Source organism: Myotis yumanensis, unplaced genomic scaffold (genome assembly GCF_028538775.1).
Source record: "Myotis yumanensis isolate MYYU_CA2020_CCGP unplaced genomic scaffold, mMyoYum1.0.hap1 SCAF_9, whole genome shotgun sequence".
NCBI classification, from domain to species: domain Eukaryota; kingdom Metazoa; phylum Chordata; class Mammalia; order Chiroptera; family Vespertilionidae; genus Myotis; species Myotis yumanensis.
Window position 1 is genome coordinate 15,501,398 of NW_027223760.1, and position 5,942 is coordinate 15,507,339.

A 5,942-nucleotide genomic window follows, 5' to 3' on the forward strand; every position below is an offset into this window, starting at 1 on the left:
AGAGATCTAAGAGCAAGGGGCGGGGCCTCAACTATTGGCCAACCCCTTCATGACTTCCCAGCATCTGGACCTCCAGCTGTGGGTAGCAGCTGCGTGGCACCTGATGTCCCTTCATGTTGAGTATGTTCCAGACCATGGAGGAGGCCCCATCTGCCAGACCTCACCCTGTCTGGGCTTTGGCTCTGTGGGTGCCTTTCCCAGGGATCAGGAGGCCAGAGCCTGCTCAAAGCCAGTGCTGGAGCCACCCAGATCCTGCCCGGTGGTGGCCTACCTCCTTGGGGACCGTTCCAGCTTCTCTGTGAGGCCTGGAGTCCAGTGCACTTTCTTCATGGCTGCCCTGGCCACCAGCCTCACCGACCAGGTATGAAAACATCTGGGAAGTAGACACGGAGCCCTGATCTGACTGAGTGCTGCATCCCACGACAGCCCTTCTTAGAAGGCAAGTTATTTCTTTACTTCTTTTTAGAAACTTGGTAAAACAGCTTTTAAACCTATGACCGTTCCTCAGCTCATACAGTTAGTAGCTTCTTGGTCAGGACTCAAACCCAGTTTGTGATCACAGAGCTCCTGCTCTGGACTGCGGAGTTTCCTTATGGTATATCCATCATATGTCTTTCTTTCTCTCTTTCTTTCTTTCTTTCTTTCTTTCTTTCTTTCTTTCTTTCTTTCTTTCTTTCCTTTCTCTCCTTCCTTCCTTCCTACCTTCCTTCCTTCCTTCCTTCCTTCCTTCCTTCCTTCCTTCCTTTGTAGTCCATAGGGTACTTGGCACTGTTCCATACCTAAAATTAGTGCAGGCCTTGCCCAATAAGAGGTCCTTAATTCAACTCAGAAATTAATCATACTGGCTTCTAGTGCCAGATGTAGGTCAAGGACTACCATTTTCAGCATAGCACCATCCCATATTTCTAATTGAGACTTACAGTTCAGATTTTCTCCTTGGTCTAGTTTGAAGCATCCAAATATATAAAGATTATATTCTAGGTAAATTGTGATTTATCCTGAAAGCTATTAACCAGTGTGTTATTCCATATGGATTAGAAGCCAATTTCTCAGGCCTTCCTGGAATATGAATTGTAAGGACTCTCATTCATGTCTAGAAAGCAAATGCATTATTTATTGCTAGTTAATAATGGAGCAATGTATTTTATTAAAGTAAGAGCAATACAATTCGATCATTGTGAGCATGCCAGCTGGATCCACTCTTCAATATACATCATTGGTACCTAAATGTACTATAATGTCCTATAGATATTTTTATGCCCAAGAGAGGAACTATATATACCCTTGGGTCTCCAGGACAAGGAAGGAGCTGGGAGCATCACCATGACAAGAAATATTTGAAAAATCCTGGCTTGCACATGACTTTTTCTAGTTTGAATCTTGTTATTTAGGTTTACTTCATTGGAGTGTTTTTTCACTTATGGGGCTGATATTGTATATCATGCAGATGACATGCAGGAATTTCAGAACCAAGAATCATAGATCAGTGAAAATATTTAAATATATATATTTGGTTAAAAATCTATTCAAAATAGCATTGGACATAATTAACATATTGCAAAATTAGTTTTAGCCCTCCACTCACGAGATTACAGGGATTGCTTGGACAACTCTTTTTTTTAATATATTTATTTTTGCATTATAAGCTTTACATTGAGCGCTTCAGAAAATATAATTACAATGATTTCAAAGGGCAATCCTGCATTAAATAAATAGTTTCTATCATTACCTTCGATCAATGTCTAGAAATGTATGCGGACACTAAGTCAGCTAACAAATAAAATAGGCAAAATAACTATCTAAGCTACAAATATTGGGGATGAGGAGAATACATGATCAGTTAAGTCACTTTGCCACTCTGTTTTTTCAAATACATGATTCACCTTGTTTTAATCAAATACGTCTCCACTCCAAGAGTTAAAGTAGACTGCTGATGCTAAAAACTTAAGGCTATGATCTTTGTTACCTTAAAAAATTCAGTTTAGTACAAAGAAGTTCATAAAGAAAATTTCAGGATTCTTATCAGAGGCTTTTGGTACTTGTCCTACACTGGTGTACACAGAGGTTCAGGTAAGGCTAAGAAGTGTTTCCCATTGAAGACATGATCAAAGAAACAGATCAACTAGGCCGTCTCTAAACTAGCTAGCCATCAAAAGTTAAATAAAGGGTTCATGTTAGTAATTAACCATGTTTTGAAACCCTTAGCCAATGTTATAAAACAAAAAACTCCCAAAACATTTAGAGAAATATTAATGAATGCAAACATAATTGATTTTTGCCTTCTATACATAATTGTCTTGAAATGCCAAAAATGAGCTTGCCTGTGGTTCTTTTGAGAAGCTGCAGGTGCACGTGAGATGATCTACTGCTTTGCCCTCTCAACGTATTCTTTGGAAGCAGTCGGATGAGGCTTGATCGTAGGAGAACCCAGGGTCCAGTTTGCTGGGCATATTCTCCATGTTCTTCCACAAACCGGAATGCTTTCACCAGGCGGAGGGTCTCTTCCACGCTTCTGCGCACTGGGAGGTCATTGCCACTCATATGCTTGATGACTTCCTTGGGGTCAATGATGAAGAGACCTCTTAGTGCAAGACCAGGACCTTCTCGCAGCACACCGTGGTCTCGGGAAATCTACTGAGTCAAATCTGACAACAGTGCGATGTTCATGTGGCCCAAACCGCCCTTCTTCCTCTGTGTGTTGCTCCAGCCGAGATGGCTGAAGTGGGAATCCCCGGAAACTGCCCCAACTTCCCAGTTCACAGCATGAAACTCATGGGCTTTGTCCCTGAAAGCAGTAATTTATGGAGGACACACAAAGGTGGAATCCAGAGGATAGAAGAAGAGACCAAATACTTCCCCTTAACGTCACCAAGGCTTAGTTCTTTGAACTCTCTTTCAACAAAGGCTGTACTCTTCAAATAGGCTGCATGCTGGGTGGTGGCAGGAGCATGGGGAACTGTATGAGGAACTGGTGCTAAAGGCAAATTTTGCTTGACGGGAAGCAGACCATAATACATTTGTCAAGCCTGTTCTTCATGAAGCAGCAGGCTTAAGGGCTGCAGAGGCAGAGATGCCCCAAGGAATGGCTCGCACATGTCTGCCAACCGTAGACCAGAGCAACCTTCCCACCCCGACCACCATCTTCAGTGCCGGTGGGAGTGGCCTGGACAACTCTGTCTTCCACAGCATTTGCTGGAGCAGCACGACTGGGTCTGAACGCACTTTCGAGATGGTGCACTCACATACGAAGCAAGTTGATGGCTATGTCTCTTCACAGGAACTTCTCCATGGGGCCACTTGCTCTTCCTCACAGCTGAATTTCAAGTCAAGCTTCAAAGATGACAAAAGATGGAAAATTAACCATAATTTTTTAGATTGTTTGAGGAGACAGTTCACTAAGGAACAGAGACATTTATGTGGCCTGTGCTCAGTATGAACTGGGTGCCCAACAGCATTCCTTGATCAAATATAAGAAGTCTTTATAGAACTAGGCTTCAACAAGTCCTGACACTTACACGCCACCCCCTCCCCCCCAAAAAACAGTTTCATTTGCATATAGTTATACTTCCATAAACCCATTTGTGCTATATACTGTCACACCTTCCTCAAAGCATATATATAGTCTCATGGACATTGCCTATTACAATATTTATGCAGCAAAATTTTTTTTAAAGTTTTGTTTGACAAATGGTTCCTGTGATAGGCTTAGATTGGCTGGGTTGGTACTACTGCAATTATACAGCCTTATTTGAGACTAGGGCAGAATGAAAATCCTGCCAGTGGTTATAAATTCAACTTTATATCTCATGATCTACTTAGTCTAGAAAAAGAGGAGCATGCATTCATGGGCAATAGCTACGATTTTGACCAGATGTTCAGAAATTGAAAGCATATGGGCAAATGATATTATCTACAAATATGTCCTCACTGCAAGAAAGGTTGTGTCTCATTTAAAACTCACCAACTTCTTTTCTGGATTAGAATCTCTCAGTAATTGCATGGACAAAATGATTCATTCTATGTCAATCAGCCATATTCCTCAGGTACATCGGGGTTGTTTAATAAGCTTTTTAAAAAATAAATAGATATGGTAACAGAGTTATCATTTATACTTCTACTTTAACATGGAATTCTCACCAAGCATCCAATATGTTGACATCAGCAACCAGCTCTGAGATCCGCATGTATTCCTGTACCCAGAGCAGAAACAAAGAGAACTGGTGGTTATATAACCTCTATTGGCCAACAGACTGCAGCAGAATTGATGTGCCATTTCCAAGTTCACATACCAGAGAACCATGCTTGTTTCTTTTATGTAATCTTGCCTCATTGCCATGTGCATAATCCCAGGCTAGCCTGTTGGAGATTGAGAGACCATGTAGAGCAGAAATGACCTTTCCCAGTTGAGGTCATCATAGACCAGCCTAATTTTGCCCACCAGTAGCTGACTGCATATGCATGTGTGAGCTCAGCCAAGACTAAAAACCCAATCAGAGCCCAGCACAACTAGTTTACTAAGACTCATAAACTAATTTTTTAAGTATCTTTATTACTGAAAGTATTCCAAATGCCCCCCCCCCCCCCTTTCCCCATTGACCCCTTCCACCCCATCTCACCCCTGCTCCACCCCAGGCCTTCACATCACTACTGTCTGTGACCATGGGTTGTGTGTATATGCATATAAGTTTTTTGGTTAATCTCTTCCCACCTCACCCTTTTTCCTCTGAGAGTCATCACTCTGTTTCAGACTTCTATGTCTCTGCATCTATTTTGTTCATCAGTTTATTTTGTTCATTAGTTTCCACATATAAGTGAGATCATGTGAAACTTGTCTTTCTCTGACTGGCTTATTTGGCTCAGCATAATACTCTCCATGTCCCTCCATGCTGTCTCAAAAGGTAAGAGATCCTTCTCTTTTACAGCTGCATAGTATTCCATGGTGTAGATGTACCACAGCTTTTTATCCACTCATCTACTGATAGGCACTTGGGCTGTTTTCAGATCTTAGCTATTGTACATTGTGCTTCTGTGAATACAGGGGTGCACACATCCTTTCTGATTAGTGTTTAGGAATTCTTAGGATATATTCTTAGAAGTGGGATCACTGGCTCAAATGGCAGTTCGATTTTCAATTTTTTGAGGAAACACCACAGTTTTCCATAATGGCTACATCAGTCTGCATTCCCACCAGCAGTGTACCAGGGTTCCCTTTTCTCCACATCTTCACTAGTACTTGTTTTTGATTTGTTGATTCTAGCCATTCTGGCAGATGTGAATGAATACCTCATTGTCATTTTAATTTGCATCTGTTGGATGATTAGTGACTTTGAGCATTTTTTCATATGTCTTGGCCATCTGTATGTCCTGTTTGGAGAAGTATCTACCTAGGTCCTTTGCCCATTTTTTTAATTGGGTTGTTTATCTTCCTTTTGTTAAGTTGTATGAGTACATCTGATAAGGAGTTAATTTCCAAATTATATAAAGAACTCAAACTATTTTTTTTCTTTTAAGCCATTCATTTTTTTTAATAAAACTATCTTTTTACTTATTAAAAGTCTATTCATATTTTCTGTTTTCTGCTTTAAGTACTTGCTAGAATTCACCAGTGAAGCCATCTGGGCTGGGCTTTTCTTTAAAGGAGCAGTGACATTTTTATTGTGTTGGTTTTTCCTCTGCTGTATTCCAGCAATTACAGTGGAGTTTTGTGACTAAAATGCTCTTGGATCAGTTAGGATCCCAACAGGAAATGAATGGCCTACTCTATTTAAGATAATTCAAGGAATGTTTAATGAAGGTCAAACTTAACAGGTCTGATCAGGTAGGGGGATCTTAAGGGATATTTTCGTTCCCCAGGTCTAGCAACACGGAAGATTTTTTACCCTAAAACCAAAAGGGTCAAGAGGATAAAGTATTTACTGGAGCCTGGAAGAAGAGAAGAGCTG

The 5,942-nt window shown here is 40.9% G+C and overlaps 1 pseudogene; it reads right to left on the bottom strand.

Annotated features, from left to right (window-relative positions):
- Positions 1–2,362: 2,362 nt before the first annotated feature.
- LOC139016788 (thioredoxin-dependent peroxide reductase, mitochondrial pseudogene) lies at positions 2,363–3,141 on the bottom strand (annotated as a pseudogene).
- Between the last annotated feature and the right edge of the window lie 2,801 nt (positions 3,142–5,942).